The 18,271-nt window shown below is 39.5% G+C and overlaps 1 protein-coding gene across 1 annotated transcript in view; it reads right to left on the bottom strand.

The window, feature by feature from the left end:
* The window catches only part of LOC136171108 (GPI ethanolamine phosphate transferase 1-like), a 97,524-nt gene that overhangs the window by 25,740 nt on the left and 53,513 nt on the right, over positions 1 to 18,271 (bottom strand). Inside the window, exons 12-13 of the transcript XR_010663745.1 lie at positions 18,161 to 18,255; positions 13,302 to 13,369 (exon numbers count right to left, since the gene is read on the bottom strand). The gene's annotated coding sequence lies outside the window, so the exon portion shown is untranslated. The remainder of the gene's footprint in view (positions 1 to 13,301; positions 13,370 to 18,160; positions 18,256 to 18,271) is intronic.

Below are 18,271 nucleotides of genomic sequence, written 5' to 3'. Positions count from 1 at the left end.
AGATGTGATCAAACTGCCTTCCAGAAAGGCTAGACTTATATATATTCTCCCCCAGAAAAGTTTGCAATGACCTCTTCTCCAAATCTTTACCAGAACTTGACAATATGGATCTTTTCCAATTTTGCTGGTGCTTTCATCATTTTTAATTGTCAATTTTTGATGCTTTTGGCTCCATGTATAAAGGCTCATGAATGGTGTCAGAGGTAGGAAGATTTTTATCAACAAACAGTATTTTTTCTCATGGAGTTTGTCACTTTTGAGCCCGACTCCCCTCTGGTTGGGATTAAGGGGCTGCTTCCATTGGTGTCTGCATGCTGCTTCTGCATCTCTCTCCAAACCTTTATTGCCAGAGTTCCTGTTTCATTTATAAAAGTATCATTGAACTTTGCCTTTTTACCTAACCTGTGAGGCTTTGTGTATTAATCAAGGAATTCTTCACATGCACTGTGAACCTGAAGTGTTTAGTCTTTTTTTCTGGCATCTTATTTTAAATTTTCTATCCTTTTTTCCTCCCTTATTCCTTTTTAAAGTCTTTTTCTTTTTTCTTTGGATTGATCAGGTTTTCCTTGCTTTATTTTTTTTCTCTGAGGCTTGGAGATTTTATATCTCATATCTGACCTATGTCCTTTATCTATATTACTAACATTTTCACTTACATTTTAGACAGATATATTTAAAGTACATAAATATATATGTACAACCATACACATGTATTTATTAGTTTTGTTTTTAACCTTGATTTAAATGGAATATGCATATATTTAAAATGCATGTTAATCATATATTACATAGTCAGATGTTTAATCAATGCTGATTAACAATTTGTCATTTATTCTAAAGGAGTGACAATGTGAAACATAACATCAATATTCAAAGGGTAACCTACCCCAAGTACTAAACAGAACATGACAACGTGATACAATAATTTAAAATGCAATATTAAATATACACTACTTTGTGAGTTCCAAACTTCAGTATCAACCATTTTAGAGACGCCTTTTAAATCATTTATTATTTATTTACTTTGGCTTCTCCAGTTGTGGTGAGCAAGAGCCGCTCTCTGAGTGGGGTACTTAAGCGTCCTCGTTCAGTTGTGGCGAGCAGGCGCTGCTCTCTGGGTGTGGTGCATGAGCATCCTCGTTGCAGAGCACTCAGTGTTTGCAGCGTGCAGGCTTAGTTGCCTAGAGGCATGTGGAATCTACCTGTACCAGAGACTGCACCCGTGTCCTCTGCATTGTTAGCTGAATCCTTAACTCCTGGACCAGCAGGGAAGTCCTAGAGACACTTCTGAATTAAAATTTATGTCCGTAAAGGCACTGTTATTTTTAAGCATTTCTATTTTTATATAATGTCTTTGTTTCTTTTATATTAAGTATTTCTAAATTACTTACAGATAAAATTTTTCCTCTGACAGTAATCTCTATCCTATAATTTACACCACTTGATTTTGGATAACAGAAGGAGCCTGGGCTGCAGCAAAATGCCTGCCGATGAAGCCTGAGAGAGTTTAAAGGTCACTGTCAAATGTGGAGCAACACTGAGGTGACACGATGAGAAGCTGTTTGCACAGAAGCCAGCACTGGATGAAGTTCACCAGTTCCCAAAGCCGTATTCTTAACGATAGCTTTAATGGTTTTTAATGGTAGGAAACAGAAATTGTTTCCTACATCAAAAGGCTGACTACATATATAGAACACAGAGCTTTAAAAGAATTGCTTACAGTGGTTACGAGTATGGGGCTGACGACACAGCATCTGGACCGACCCTGTCCAGCATGGCAGCCCGCTACTCACATGCGACTGTGGAATAAATATTCATCAGATTTCAGTGGGGCCAGTGGCTGAGCTTCTGATTCGATTTATTATTATTATTTTTTGCACTATGTTAATCTTTTTTTCTTCTATTGAAGTACAGTGGATTTATTAGGCTGGTATAAAATTAATTGTGGTTTTAGACCATGAATTTTAAATCATTGTAACTAGGCTTAAACACATCCTTATTAATCAAAATAGGAACCATTATAATCAACACATTTTTGCCAATGAGAAATAAGTTTATTTCTGTTGCATAAAAATCCATGCTTCAGGATTCAACAAACTCTTGGAAAGCATTTCCTGCCACTTGCTGGAAGTGTTTTCCCTGCAAAAAAAAATCGTTGAGATGCTTGAAGAAGTGGTAGTTGGTTGGTGAAAAGTCAGGTGAATAATGGCAGATGACCCAAAACTTTGTAGCCCAATTCGTTCGATTTTTTAAACATTGGTTGTATAACCTACAGTCAGGTGTCGTCGTGGAAAAGAATTGGGCCCATTCTGTTGACCAGTGTCAGCTGTAGGCATTGCAGTTTTCAGTGCATCTCATTGATTTGCTAAGCATAATTCTCAGATGTAATAGTTTCAACAAGATTCAGAAAGCTGCAGTGAATCAGATGGGCGGCAGACCACCAAACAGTGACCATGACTTTTTTGGTGCAAGTTTGGCTTTGAGAAATGGTTTGGAGCTTCTCGTCCAACCACTGAGCTGGTCATCACTGGTTTTCATATAAAATTCACTTTTTGTCACACATCACAATCAGATCAAGAAATAGTTCATTGTTGTTGTGTAGAATAAGTTAAGATGACACTTCAAAATGATGATTTTTAAAAATTTTCGGTCAGCTCATGACGCACCCACTTGTCAAGCTTTATCACCTTTCCAATTTGCTTCAGATGACAAATGACTGTAGAATGGTTGACATTGAGTTCTTTGGCAACTTCTCATGCAGTTATAAGAGGATAAGCTTTCATGATGGCTCTCACTTGGTCATTGTCAACTTCCGATGGCAGGCCGCTCTGCTCCTCATCTTCAAGGCTCCCATCTCCTTTGCATAACTTCTGGAACCACCACTGCCCTGTACATTCATGAGCAGTTCCTGGGTCAGATGTGTTGCTGATGCTGCGAGTTGTCTCCACTACTTACGACCCATTTTGAACTCAAATGAAAAAATGGCTCAAATTTGCTTTTTTTCTAATATCATTTCTACAGTCTAATATAAAATAACAGCAGGTAATAAGTCAGTAGGAAAAAAATGAAGTGTAAAATGCACATTAAAATGATATATAACATAACCATATTTAAGAACGTATTCCAAAATCAAGTAGCCAAGTTCAACAATGTAAAACTGCAATTACTTTAACACCAACAAAATGCAATGTTGTGTTAGCTTCAGATGTACAGTATAGTGACTGTTTTATATATATATAGATATATATATAATTTTCTTGAAACACCAATACTTCAACATATACAGATATGTGTATATAACTGAATGTATATATAAAGTATATATTATTTTCTAGAGTTTATTTGCTTTTAGATTATTACAAAATATTGAGTACTGTTCTCTCTGCTATACAGTAGGTCCTTGTCATTTATCTATTTTACTTATAGTAGTGCATTAAAGTCAATCCCAGAAGCCAAATTTATCCCTCATCCTTCTTTCTCTTTGGTAACCGTAAGCTTTTCTAAGTCTCTGATTCTGTTTCTCTTTTGTAAATAAGTTAATTTGTGTCATCAGCTTAGATTCCACATATAAGTGGTATTATATTTTTCTGACTTCTTTGGGTACATCCATATTGCTGCAAATGGCATTACTCCTCTCTTTTATGGCTAAGCGATAGTCCAAGTCTACTGTATATATATACCATATCTTTCTTATCCCTCCATCAGCGGACATTCAGGTTGTTTCCATGTCCTCGCTATTGTGACGAGTGCTGCAGTGAACACTGGTGTGCATGAGTGTGTTCAAGTTAAGTTTTTATTTTTTTCTGGATATATGCTCAGAAGTGGGATTGCTGGATATATTAGCTATATTTTAAATTTTTTAAAAGAACCTTAATACTGTTCTCCACAGTGGCTGCATCAATTTACATTCCCAGCAGTGTAGGAGGGCTCCTTTTCCTCCACTCTCTCTAGCATTGTTTATTGGTAGACTTTAAAAAAAAAATCTAATTGGAGGCTAATTACTTTACAATATTGTGGTGGTTTTTTACCATATATTCACATGAATCAGCCATGGGTGTATATGTGTTCCCCATCCTGAACCTCCCTCCCACCTCCCTCCCCATCCCATCCCTCAGGGTCATCCCAGTACACCAGCCCTGAGAATCCTGTCTCATGCATTGCACCTGGACTATTTCCATATGATAATATACATGTTTCAATGCTATTCTCTCAAATCATCCCACCCTCACCTTCTCCCACAGAGTCCAAAAGTCTGTTCTTTACATCTCTGTCTATTTTCCTGTCTCATATACAGGGTTATCATTACCATCTTTCTAAATTCCATATATTATTTTGGTGTTTTTCTTTCTGACTTACTTCTCTCTGTATAATAGCCTCCAGTTTCATCCACTTCATTAGAACTGATTCAAATGCATTCTTTTTAATAGCTGAGTAATATTCCATTGTGTATATGTACCACAGCTTTCTGATCCATTTGTCTGCCAATGGACATCTAGGTTGCTTCCATGTCCCGGCTATTATAAACAGTGCTACAATGAACATTGGGGTAAACGTGTCTCTTTCAATTCTGGTTTCCTCAGTGTGTATGCCCAAGAGTGGGATTGCTGGGTCATATGGCAGTTCTATTTCCAGGTTTTTGAGGAATCTTCACACTGTTCTCCATAGTGGCTGTACTTTTGCATTCCCACCAACAGTGTAAGAGGGTTTCTTTTTCTCTGCACCCTCTCTAGCATTTATTGTTTGTAGTCTTTTTGATAGCAGTCATTCTGACCAGCATGAGATGGTACCTCACTGTGGTTTTGATTTGCATTTCTCTGATAATGAGTGATGTTGAGCATCTTTTCATGTGTTTGTTAGCCATCTGTATGTTTTCTTTGGAGAAATGTCTGTTTAGTCCTTTGGCCCATTTTTTGATTGGGTCATTTATTTTTCTGGAATTGAGCTTCAGGAGTTGTTTTGTATATTTTTGAGATTAATTCTTTGTCAGTTGCTTCATTTGCTATATTTTCTTCTATTCTGAAGGCTGTCTTTTCACCTTGCTTATAGTTTCCTTCACTGTGAAAAAGCTTTTAAGTTTAGTTAGGTCCCATTTGTTTATTCTTACTTTTATTTCCATTACTCTGGGAGGTGGGTCACAGAGGACCTAGCTATGATTTACATCAGAGAGTGTTTTGCCTATGTTTTCCTCTAGGAGTTTCATAGTTTCTGGTCTTACATTTACATATTTAATCCATTTTGAATCTATTTTTGTGTGTGGTGTTAGGAAGTGTTCTAGTTTCATTCTTTTACAAGTGGTTGACCAGTTTTCCCAGCACCACTTGGTAAAGAGATTGTCTTTTTTCCATTGTATATCCTTGCCTCCTTTGTCAAAGATAAGGTGTCCATAGGTTCGTGGATTCATCTCTGGGCTTTCTATTTGCTTCCATTGATCTATATTTCTGTCTTTGTGCCAGTACCATATTCTCTTGATGACTGTGGCTTTGTAGTAGAGTCTGAAGTCAGGCAGGGTGATTCCTCCAGTTCCATTCTTCTTTTTCAAGATTGCTTTGGCTATTCGAGGTTTTTTGTATTTCCATACAAATTGTGAAATTATTTGTTCTAATTCTCTGAAAAATACCATTGGTAGCTTGATTGCTTTGGGTAGTATACTCATTTTCACTATATTGATTCTTCTGATTCATGAACATGGTATATTTCTCCATCTATTTGTGTCATCTTTGATTTCTTTCATCAGTGTTTTATAGTTTTCTTTGTATAGGTCTTTTGTTTCTTTAGATAGATTTATTCCTAAGTATTTTATTCTTTTCGTTGCAATGGTGAATGGAATTGTTTCCTTAATTTCTCTTTCTATTTTCTCATTGTTAGTGTATAGGAATGTAAGGGATTTCTGTGTATTAATTTTATATCCTGCAACTTTACTATATTCTTTGATTAGCTCTAGTAATTTTCTGGTGGTGTCTTTAGGATTTTCTATGTAGAGGATCATGTCATCTGCAAACAGTGTGAGCCTTTATTTCAAAGTCTATTTTATCTGATATAAGTATTGCTACTCCTGCTTTCTTTTGGTCTCCATTTGCATGAAATATCTTTTTCCAGTCCTTCACTTTCAGTCCGTATGTGTCCCTAGGTTTGAGGTGGGTCTCTTGCAGACAGCATATATAGGGTTCTTGTTTTTGTATCCCTTCAGCCAGTCTTTTGTCCTTCAACCCATTTACATTTAAGGTGAGGTAATTAGTAAGTATGATCCCATTGCCATTTACTTTGTTGTTTTGGGTTCAAGTTTACACACGTTTTCTGTGTTTCCTGTCTAAACAAAATCCTTTAGCCTTTGTTGAAGAGCTGGTTTGGTGGTGCTAAATTCTCTGAGTTTTTGCTTGTCTGTAAAGCTTTTGATTTCTCCTTCATATTTGAATGAGATCCTTGCTGGGTATTGTAATCTGGGTTGTAGATTTTTCTCTTTCATCATTTTGAGTATGCCCTGCCATTCCCTTCTGGCCTGAAGAGTTTCTATTGGAAGATCAGTTGTTATCCTTATGGGAATCCCATTGTGTGTTATTTGTTGTTTTCGTCCCTTGCTGCTTTTAAAATTTGTTCTTTGTGTTTGATCTTCGTTAATTTGATTAATATGTGTCTTGAGATGTTTCACTTTGGGTTTATCCTGTTTGGGACTCTGGGTTTCTAGGACTTGGGTGGCTATTTCCTTCCTAATATTAGAGAAGTTTTCAACTATTGTCTCCTCAAGTATTTTCTCATGATCTTTCTTTTTGTCTTCTTCTTCTGGGACTCCTATGATTTGAATGTCAGGGTGTTTAACATTGCCCCAGAGGTCTCTGAGGTTGTCCTCATTTTTAAAAATTATTTTTTCTTTTTTCCTCTCTGCTTCATTTATTTCCACCATTCTATCTTCCACTTCACCTATCCTATCTTCTGCCTCAGTTATTCTACTGTTGGTTCCCTCCAGAGTGCTTTTGATCTCAGCTATTGCATTATTCATTATTGATTGACTCTTTTTTATTTCTTCTAGGTCCTTGTTAAACTTTTCTTGCATCCTCTCAATCCTTGTCTCCAGACTATTTATCTGTAACTCCATTTTGTTTTCAAGATTTTGGATCATTTTTACTATCATTTTTCTGAATTCTTTTTCAGGTAGACTCCCTATCTCCTCCTCTTTTGTTTGGTTAGGTGGGCTTTTATCATTCCTTTACCTGCTGAATATTTCTCTGCCTTTTCATCTTGTTTAGATTGCTGTGTTTGGGGTGGCCTTCTGTATGCTGGAAGTTTGTGGTCCCTCTTTATTGTGGAGGTTCCTCCCTGTGGGTGGAGTTGGACGAGTGGCTTGTCAAGGTTTCCTGATTAGGGAAGCTTGCGTTGGTGTTCTGGTGGGTAGAGCTGGATCTCTTCTCTCTGGAGTGCAATGAAATGCCCAGTAGTGAGTTTTGAGGTGTCTGTGGGTTTGCTGTGACTTTTGGCTGCCTGTATTTTAATGCTCAGGGCTATGTTCCTGCATTGCTGGAGAAGTTGCATCGTATGTCTTGCTCTGAAACTTGTTGGCTCTAGGGTGGAACTTGGTTCAGTGTAGGTACAGAAGCTTTTGGATGAGCTTTTGTCGATTAATGTTACCTGGAGTCAGGAGTTTTCTGGTGTTCTCAAGTTTTGGATTTAAGACTCCTGCCTCTGGCTTTCAGTCTTATTCTTACAGTAGCCTCAAGACTTCTCCATCCATACAGCACCAATGATAAAACCTCTAGGTTAATGGTGAAAAGATTCTTCACAGTTAGGGACACCCAAAGAGGTTCACAGAGTTACATGGAGAAGAGAAGAGGGAGGAGGGAGATAGAGGTGACCAGGAGGAGAAGAGGAGGAATCAAAAGGGGAGAGAGCAATCTAGCCAGTAATCAATTCCCTATGTGCTCTCCACAGTCTGGAACACTCAGAGAGGTTCACAGAGTTACATAGAGAAGAGGAGAGGGAGGAAGGAGATATAGGTGACCAGGAGGAGAGGAGGGGGAGTCAAAAGAAGAAAGAGCAATCTAGCCAGTGATCAGTTCCCTAAGTGTTCTCCACAGCCTGGAACACCCAAAGAGATTCACAAGGTTAAGTAGAGAAGAGAAGGGGGAGGGAGGAGATAGAGGTGACCTGGGAGAGAAAAAGCAGAGTCAAAAAAGGAGAGAGCAATCAAGCCAGTAACCACACTCCTAAGTAAAAATGGGTACTGAAGATTGGATTCTTAAAGGTACAAAATTGATAACAAATACCAAAAAGCAAAGATTAAAAATCTAGAGTAGAGGTTAGACTCTCAAAAATACAATATTTAAAAAAATCACAAAAATTATAAAAATATATATATACTAAATTTGCTTTAATAATAGGGTCTTTTTTTTTTTTTGCAAGATACTAGTAGGTTTTAAAATGAAAATTAAAGGAGTAAAAGAACTTAAAAATAAAACTTTTTAAAATAAAAAATGATAACAGTAAAATATATCTAGGAATTTCTCTGGAGCTGTTGAGGGCAGTGTGGGGTCAGTTCAGTTTCTTTTTTCTTTTTTAATTTTTTATTTTTTATTTTTCAGTGGGTTTTGTCATACATTGACATGAATCAGCTATAGAGTTACACGTATTCTCCATCCCGGTCCCCCATCCCACCTCCCTCTCCACCCGATTCCTCTGGGTCTTCCCAGCCCACCAGGCCCGAGCACTTGACTCATGCATCCCACCTGGGCTGGTGGTCTGTTTCATCACAGATAATATACATGCTGTTCTTTCGAAACATCCCACCTTCACCTTCTCCCCCAGGGTTCAAAAGTCTGTTCTGTACTTCTGCGTCTCTTCTTCTGCCCTGCATATAGGGCCATCGTTACCATCTTTCTAAATTCCGTATATATGTGTTAGTATACTGTACTGGTCTTTATCTTTCTGGTTTACTTCACTCTGTATAATGGGCTCCAGTTTCATCCATCTCATTAGAACTGATTCAAATAAATTCTTTTTAACGGCTGAGTAATATTCCATGGTGTATATGTACCACAGCTTCCTTATCCATTCATCTGCTGATGGGCATCTAGGTTGCTTCCATCTCCTGGCTATTATAAACAGTGCTGCGATGAACATTGGGGTGCACGTGTCTCTTTCAGATCTGGATTCCTCGGTGTGTATGCCCAGAAGTGGTATTGCTGGGTCATATGGCAGTTCTATTTCCAGTTTTTAAAGAAATCCCCACACTGTTTTCCATAGTGGCTGTACTAGTTTGCATTCCCACCAACAGTGTAGGAGGGTTCCCTTTTCTCCACACCCTCTCCAGCATTTATTGCTTGTAGACTTTTGGATAGCAGCCATCCTGACTGGCGTGTAATGGTACCTCATTGTGGTTTTGATTTGCATTTCTCTGATAATAAGTGATGTTGAGCATCTTTTCATGTGTTTGTTAGCCATCTGTATGTCTTCTTTGGAGAAATGGCTGTTTAGTTCTTTGGCCCATTTTTTGTTTGGGTCATTTATTTTTCTGGAATTGAGCTTCAGGAGTTGCTTGTATATTTTTGAGATTAATCCTTTGTCTGTTTCCTCATTTGCTATTATTTTCTCCCAATCTGAGGGCTGTCTTTTCACCTTATTTATAGTTTCCTTTGTTGTGCAAAAGCTTTTAATTTTCATTAGGTCCCATTTGTTTATTTTTGCTTTTATTTCCAATATTCTGGGAGGTGGGTCATAGAAGATGTTGCTGTGATTTATGTCGGAGAGTATTTTGCCTATGTTCTCTTCTAGGAGTTTTATAGTTTCTGGTCTTACATTTAGATCTTTAATCCATTTTGAGTTTATTTTTGTGTATGGTGTTAGAAAGTGTTCTAGTTTCATTCTTTTACAAGTGGTTGACCAGTTTTCCCAGCACCACTTGTTAAAGAGATTGTCTTTTTTCCATTGTATATCCTTGCCTCCTTTGTCAAAGATAAGGTGTCCATAGGTTCGTGGATTTATCTCTGGGCTTTCTATTCTGTTCCATTGATTTATATTTCTCTCTTTGTGCCAGTACCATACTGTCTTGATGACTGTGGCTTTGTAGTAGAGTCTGAAGTCAGGCAGGGTGATTCCTCCAGTTCCATTCTTCTTTCTCAAGATTACTTTGGCTATTCGAGGTTTTTTGTATTTCCATACAAATTGTGAAATTATTTGTTCTAGTTCTGTGAAAAGTACCGTTGGTAACTTGATAGGGATTGCATTGAATCTATAGATTGCTTTGGGTAGAATAGCCATTTTGACAATATTGATTCTTCCAATCCATGAACACGGTATGTTTCTCCATCTGTTTGTGTCCTCTTTGATTTCTTTCATCAATGTTTTATAGTTTTCTGTGTATAGGTCTTTTGTTTCTTTAGGTAGATATACTCCTAAGTATTTTATTCTTTTTGTTGCAATGGTGAATGGTATTGTTTCCTTAATTTCTCTTTCTGTTTTTTCATTGTTAGTATATAGGAATGCAAGGGATTTCTGTGTGTTAATTTTATATCCTGCAACTTTACTATATTCATTGATTAGCTCTAGTAATTTTCTGGAAGAGTCTTTAGGGTTTTCTATGTAGAGGATCATGTCATCTGCAAACAGCGAGAGTTTCACTTCTTCTTTTCCTATCTGGATTCCTTTTACGTCTTTTTCTGCTCTGATTGCTGTGGCCAAAACTTCCAACACTATGTTGAATAGTAGTGGTGAGAGTGGGCATCCTTGTCTTGTTCCTGATTTCAGAGGAAATGCTTTCAATTTTTCACCATTGAGGGTGATGCTTGCTGTGGGTTTGTCATATATAGCTTTTATTATGTTGAGGTATGTTCCTTCTATTCCTGCTTTCTGGAGAGTTTTAATCATAAATGAGTGTTGAATTTTGTCAAAGGCTTTCTCTGCATCTATTGAGATAATCATATGGTTTTTATCTTCCAATTTGTTAATATGGTGTATTACGTTGATTGATTTGCGGATATTAAAGAATGCTTGCATTCCAAGAGACCCACCTCAAAATCAGAGACACATACAGACTAAAAGTGAAGGACTGGAAAAAAATATTTCATGCAAACGGAGAGCAAAAGAAAGCAGGAGTCGCAATACTCATATCAGATAAAATAGACTTTCAAATAAAGGATGTGAAAAGAGACAAAGAAGGACACTACATAATGATCAAAGGATCAATCCAAGAAGAAGATATAACAATTATAAATATATATGAACCCAACATAGGCGCACCACAATATGTATGGCAAACGCTAACGAGTATGAAAGAGGAAATTAATAGTAACACAATAATAGTGGGAGACTTTAATACCCCACTCACAACTATGGATAGATCAACTAAACAGAAAATCAATAAGGAAACACAAACCTTAAATGATACAATGGACCAGCTAGACCTAATTGATATCTATAGGACATTTCACCCCAAAACAATCAACTTCACCCTTTTCTCAAGTGCACACGGAACCTTCTCCAGAATAGATCACATCCTGGGCCATAAATCTGGTCTTGGAAAATTCAAAAAAATTGAAATCATTCCAGTCATCTTTTCTGACCACGGTGCAGTAAGATTAGATCTCAATTACAGGGAAAAAATTGTTAAAAATTCCAACATATGGAGGCTAAATAACACACTTCTGAATAACCAACAAATCATAGAAGAAATCGAAAAAGAAATAAAAATATGTATAGAAATAAATGAAAATGAAAACACAACAACCCAAAACCTATGGGACACTGTAAAAGCAGTGCTAAGGGGAAGGTTCATAGCATTACAGGCTTACATCAAGAAACAAGAAAAAAGCCAAATAAATAACCTAACTCTACACCTAAAGCAATTAGAGAAGGAAGAAATGAAGAACCCCAGGGTTAGCAGAAGGAAAGAAATCTTAAAAATTAGGGCAGAAATAAATGCAAAAGAAACTAAAGAGACCATAGCAAAAATCAACAAAGCTAAAAGCTGTTTTTTTGAAAAAATAAACAAAATTGACAAACCATTAGCAAGACTCATTAAGAAACAAAGAGAGAAGAACCAAATTAACAAAATAAGAAATGAAAAGGGTGAGATCACAACAGACAACACTGAAATCCAAAGGATCATAAGAGACTACTACCAGCAGCTCTATGCCAATAAAATGGACAACTTGGATGAAATGGACAAATTCTTAGAAAAGTATAACTTTCCAAAACTGAACCGGGAAGAAATAGAAGATCTTAACAGAACCATCACAAGCAAGGAAATCGAAACTGTAATAAAAAATCTTCCAGCAAACAAAAGCCCAGGACCAGATGGCTTCACAGCTGAATTCTACCAAAAATTTAGAGAAGAGCTAGCACCTATCTTACTCAAACTCTTCCAGAAAATTGCAGATGAAGGTAAACTTCCAAACTCATTGTATGAGGCCACCATCACCCTAACTCCACAACCAGACAAAGATGCCACAAAAAAAGAAAACTACAGGCTAATATCACTGATGAACATAGATGCAAAACTCCTTAACAAAATTTTAGCAAACAGAATCCAACAACATATTAAAAAAATCATATACCATGACCAAGTGGGCAGCTTATCTTTAGAAAGATAAGTTAAGGTGAGCTTGGGGAACTGACTTCAGTTGCTTTCCTCAGCTTTTTAAGGTGGAAATCCATTCCTTTAATTATGCAATAAACAATTTTGCACAAAATTCGTGCAAAACTACTAGATCTAAGGATTCTTTAACCAACTTTTTAACTCTCATAAACTAAGAAGCACTACTTTCTAGTGATCCCATTCTACTCCGGTCTTCATAATTTCTTTAAACATCATCAGTGCAGTGAACTGTCATCCCCTTTAATTTCTGAATTCTTTTTTCTTGCTCTAAATATAACCAGTGTGCTGACGGTATAGCTATTAAGAATTTCCAGGGAACTTCTTAGAAAATAGAACTACTTTTCTTTTTGCTTAGCAAATGCTTTTAAGCATTTAGACTTAGATTTATTAAACATTTAAGAATAAAAACACAAAAGCAAATGAAATACAAATATGTACTAAGGTTAATTTGTATTGTTTCATTGTTGTTGTTAACACTAGGTAAATTAGATCAGATATTTTCTCTGTTAAACTTCTCTTGTGCCAATATGTTTTAGATGACAGCATACGACAGGGTAAGATTTAGCAAGAACTCTACCCACTGTGCAGAAATGCAGGCAGGTAGTGTTTTATGTGCTTCCCCAGCAACATCACCTCACCTGCCAGGTGTCTTTCATACACACTTGTCTAAGAAGCAGGGTAATTGCAGGGCAATTGACATCTAATGAACAGGGAAACTCACCACATGGCAGAGCAGTCAAAATTCACCAAGAGCCACTTGTGGGGATTAAAGTTAAACGAATCTGCAAACTGCCAAGGAATAAAAACAACAAAAAGAAAACACTTCAGTCATTAATGCTTAGCTAAAAACAAGACCTCATGCATAGTAATTAACAGTTTGTATTCTCAAGTAAAAGCAGTCTGACCAGTCAGACAGAATGGGAATCAGGTGAAACTGTGGGGCTGGGGCTCCTGGGCACTTGGGCAGCTTCCCCACCTACCTGAGCCCATTTCATTCATTTCAAATCCTATCTCACGAGACATGAAGCTAATGTGTCTGATTCTGGGCTGAGGCACACAGGGAGGAAATGCACTTTGGAGCCAGAGGATCTGGGTTGGCACCTGGGCACCGCTGCTTCCCCGTGTGCCTGGCTGGGAGTCCTGCTTCATGGGAAAGTCATGAGGCAACAGCCGTGGACGCCTCAGCGCAGGTCCTGAGGGTGATGCAGAAACCGTCTGGTGCAAATCCTGTAACCGCTCTGTGGTTGTAGGGCCTGCCACACAGGTGGGGAGCCATGTGATGGAAAAAGTGGCTATGATCTTGAGCAGCTCTGGTTAAGTCCAGAGAACTGGTAAGAGAGCATCCATTGGGTGGGGCTTATAAAATGACATCACAGGCAGCCCTAAACCAGGCTCCCCTCATAGAGGGGAGAGGAGGGACTCACTGAGCTGGTAGGGATGTGCCTTGGGGCACCCTGCAGGGGGCACCCACAGAACCAGAGCGAGACTGTGGTCCCCTGGGCATAAAAGGTACCAGGCTGTCAGCTGAAAAAAAAGCACAACCTAAAAGCTGAGAGGTATACTTTATATTGACAGACTTTCCCAGGACTTCAAGCCCAGAAGACAGCATCTCAGGTCACTCCGAGGGACTGCCCTGAAGACGGAAGGGGGACGCCAAGCTACATAGGGGTTTTAGCAACAAATATCATGTAGTTGGAACATCAGAAGATTACTGTCAATTAAAGAGAACCAAGGGCTTCCCTGGTGGTTTAGTCGTAAAGAATCTGCCTGTAATGCAGGAGCCGCAGGAGATGAGGGTTTGATCCCTGGGTCAAGAAGGCCCCCTGGAAGAGTGCATGGCAACCCACTCCAGTGTTCTTGCCTGGAGAATGCCATGGACAGAGGAACCTGGCAGGCTACAGTCTATAGGGTTGCAAAGAGTCGAACACGACTGAAGTGACTTATCACACAGGCCAAGGAAACCACATATGTCAAGTTAAGGAATTTAGGGCTTTTCTTTGTGTGGAAAGATGCACGAGTCTGGGCTCATTGAAATCATTACCTTGATGGGAATCTCAGCTACCTGGGGCCGGTGTGCTGGGCATTTCTATCCTGAGTCCCCACAAGGCTCACTTTCAGGGGCGGCTGTGAGGTGATGTCTGGATGGCTGCAACACCCTTTATTTCTGAAGTGGCAGCAGCATTTTTCTATGGGAATTTATGTGAGGGATTGGAATTAGACAATATCTAAGGCCTTCCTAAAAATATATGCAAAAATAAATGTGTTAATCCTAACTTGGTGTAGGGCTATCACATTTGGATCAAGGGATGCATTTCAGGGACCTTGGATAATATAAAACATGCAGAATTTCAAAAGCATAGTCCAAGACCGACCCTGACAAAGGTCATGGGACATTTCTATCATCCATGAGGATGCCCACCCCCAAGAAGCAACACAAACACTTTACAGTTCAGTGGGCTCTCCTGCTTTGACACTGGTGAATCCCAATTCATTTTTGAGGAAAGTCATAGTTCTACTTTTCCACATAAAATGAGATGTTATTCATATTTTATGTTGTGTGCTTTCAATTTTGCATAGTCCAAAGTCACATAAAATTTATCCACACTTCACACTACTAGACTATTTGACAATCAGAATTTTAATTCACAGGTGCTATGGCAGAAAATTAGAGTGACTCAGCTTAGAAAATATCATAACTAATATACAGCAATCAGGATCAGCCCATTTTTCATTGAATTGGATGGTTCTTTTACCAATATGGATGTAATAGAGCAACAACTGTTCTTGTTTATCTAAATATTTTCTTCTTCGTTCTAAAGACACTATCCACATTCATTATACTCGAAACAGTGAGAGGGTCTCTGGACACCAGTGGTAACAACTGCCAACAACTGGCTCTAGGGTCACTCGTCAAGTTCAAGCGTCAACCTGTTTTCAAGTAGGACAAATGAGATTTCAGCCACCAAGACTGACTCGGGCAGTCTGTGTTTTCGCTGACTTGTCAGAGCACGTGCCTCTGGCTTGTCCTATGACTGAGTGACAGGACCTGAGTCCTGAGGTCATGTGCCTGCATCTATAATTGGAGCGGACTGATGACAGCGGCCGGCCGAGACCCCAGTTGGGAGGAATCTCCTAGGGAGAAGCTTCAGAGTCTCCCTGAGGCTTTGGGACATCTCTCCTCCATCCTGACGAGGGAGGAGGAGGCAGGAGAACACCGGGGCCAGGAGGGGCCGGACGGCAGACACTGGATCTGCTGATGGCCACCTCACCCCTCCACCCACTCCAGGGCGCAGATTCATCTCCCTCCAGGTTCCAATAAAAAGCAAAGTTGAGAAAGAGGCAGGAAATGACAACAAGTTTCATTTGTTGATAATAAGAAACAAAAGGTGAAAGAAGGGCTTTGTTTGCTAGGAATTTTATTAGTTCCCTCCTGGGGGCTGATCTCTTTAAACCCTCTTTCATTACCCACAGGGATGTTTCTTCCTGCTGATGGAGAGGAAGGCGCTTATCAGCAGGGCTGGGCCGGGTAGACAGGATATTACAGTCCCTTATCTGCCAGCTGAGCGGCCAGCCCCCCCAGCCCAGGGACCATAGGAGGTTGGATGGCATTACTCATTGTTGGGTATGAAATCCTATCTGATACTGATAGGAACTCACTGCAGAGAGATGGGTGGAGTGCTGCCCCACCACTGTGGTGGTCTGACAATTAGACACCACCTCAGGAAAGTGAAACTTTGAGTTGTTGGCTCCTGGGGAAGAGAAGAGTGTAGTGGGAACAGATCGTGAAATTCTACACTAGACACTCAGAAAAGACCAGGCCTTGGGAGGGGCACATACATCCCGAGGGATGCTTTGCCCTTGGTCTCTTGAGGCCCCAGGGGAGGGAGACATTCCCAGTGATATGATCATCACACATAGGACCCCAACAACAAGTATTTACATGGTGGAAAGATTTCTTCTTCATTTCCCAGCACCAAACACCCACCCAACTAACTATCAGCCATGAACTACAGGAGTCAGTGTGAGCACCCTGTTACCAGAATTTCTCCCGTACTTTCACCCCTTCCCAAGATTTCCAGAGGCCTCCATGTACCCTCGAGGATTGATCCAAGCACTTGCACACATTCAGAGATCAATAAGTAATTACTGAACGAATGAATGAGTGAATGGATGGATGTGATGGAGGCATAAACCAGAATGCATCTTCATTCATTAGTGACAAAAGGATTACTTATTTCAAAGATGAGAATTTTGTATTATATACCACTGATATCTACTTTTCTAGTATTATGGCGTTATAAGAATTCAAATCACTCATTAGAAAATTGATTGGCAGCAGACAACAGATCAGAGAGAGGCTTGGAGGGACAGTCTCTCCAGGTTGTAGTGAGTGGGAAATGAGAATAACTTGTACTGTGTGCATAGCTTGCTGTGTGTAGGTGCTGCTTCTCAGCTCTTTAAATATGATTAACGCTTCTGATTTTTATAATAACCCCTCAAAGGAGGTTTGATTATGAAATCCACTTTGTGAGGTGTGGCGAGGTTACTAGCCTGCCCAAGGGGACATGGCTGGTCCTGGCGCAAAGCCAGGATGCAAAACCAGCTGTTCCAGCCCAAGACAACACCCTTAATTCCTGCACCACTGAGGCCATGGTCTCAAGAAACCCCTGCCTCTGAGCATGAAGTCGTTACTGACAGCCTGCTGCTCTGGGCCCTTCGCTGCATGTACATCTGAGACCCTGGCAAGAAGGAGCCTTCTGCCCTGGGAGCTGCTGACGGTGAAAACCTGCTTGGGTCTGAAATAATTTATCAGGATCTGTCCCTAAGATAATCTTCGTGTGTTAAGTCTGCACCCTGGAGAAGCAGACCATCAGCTAACCATTTTGATCGCTGTTTCTCAAAAGAATCAGATGTTTTAGGAGGCATTACAGGCCATATATTCCAAGTTCCGAGCATGCATGGGACATTTAAATGTACTGATAGCTGCTCGCTCCATCTCTATGAACGTGAACATCATGCTCAGTTGCATGATCAGAACACGACTGTGAGATTGACTTAGACTGAATGGAATGGTGGGTTGGTTTTTAAAAACTACCCATTGATCTGAAATGCATTAAGATTTTTATTTTCTTCCTAAATATTTCCCCATCATCTTATGAACTAAAAATCTACCCTATCATGGCAGCTCTGCCCAGGATCTGTAGACTGAGAAATAGTACAAACATCAGGCGTGTCTTCTTTGAGAAGACAGGTTTTGGAACCAGGAAGGTTCTCACCCCCTGTCACAGGGAGGTGTAACTTCTAATCAGCACAGAAATGGGTATGGAAATCACTTGCTGAAACGAACCACAGTAGTGAAAAATAAAAGTATCACATCCTTATAAAGACAAATCACTGACCACCGTGTGCCTTTTAAAAATGATTTCCTGCCCATTGAGCTCAAGCAGACACTGAGTATCTTTAACTGACTCACTTTGCTATACAGCAGAATCTAACACGACAGTGTAAAGCAACTACCCCCCCAATAAAAATATTAATAAGTAAATAAATAAAAGTGATCTTGCTGAAGAGCACACTCACCTCCACGCCGTTCAGAAGATGCCGAAACTCAGGGCAGATGAAGGCACTGCCCGCGTAGGCGGCGTCCACATGCAGCCACAAGCCCTCCTCGTGACCTGAAGCCAAGAAACG

Source organism: Muntiacus reevesi, chromosome 6 (genome assembly GCF_963930625.1).
Source record: "Muntiacus reevesi chromosome 6, mMunRee1.1, whole genome shotgun sequence".
NCBI classification, from domain to species: Eukaryota; Metazoa; Chordata; class Mammalia; order Artiodactyla; family Cervidae; genus Muntiacus; species Muntiacus reevesi.
This window is presented reverse-complemented; position numbering and strand designations above follow the sequence as displayed.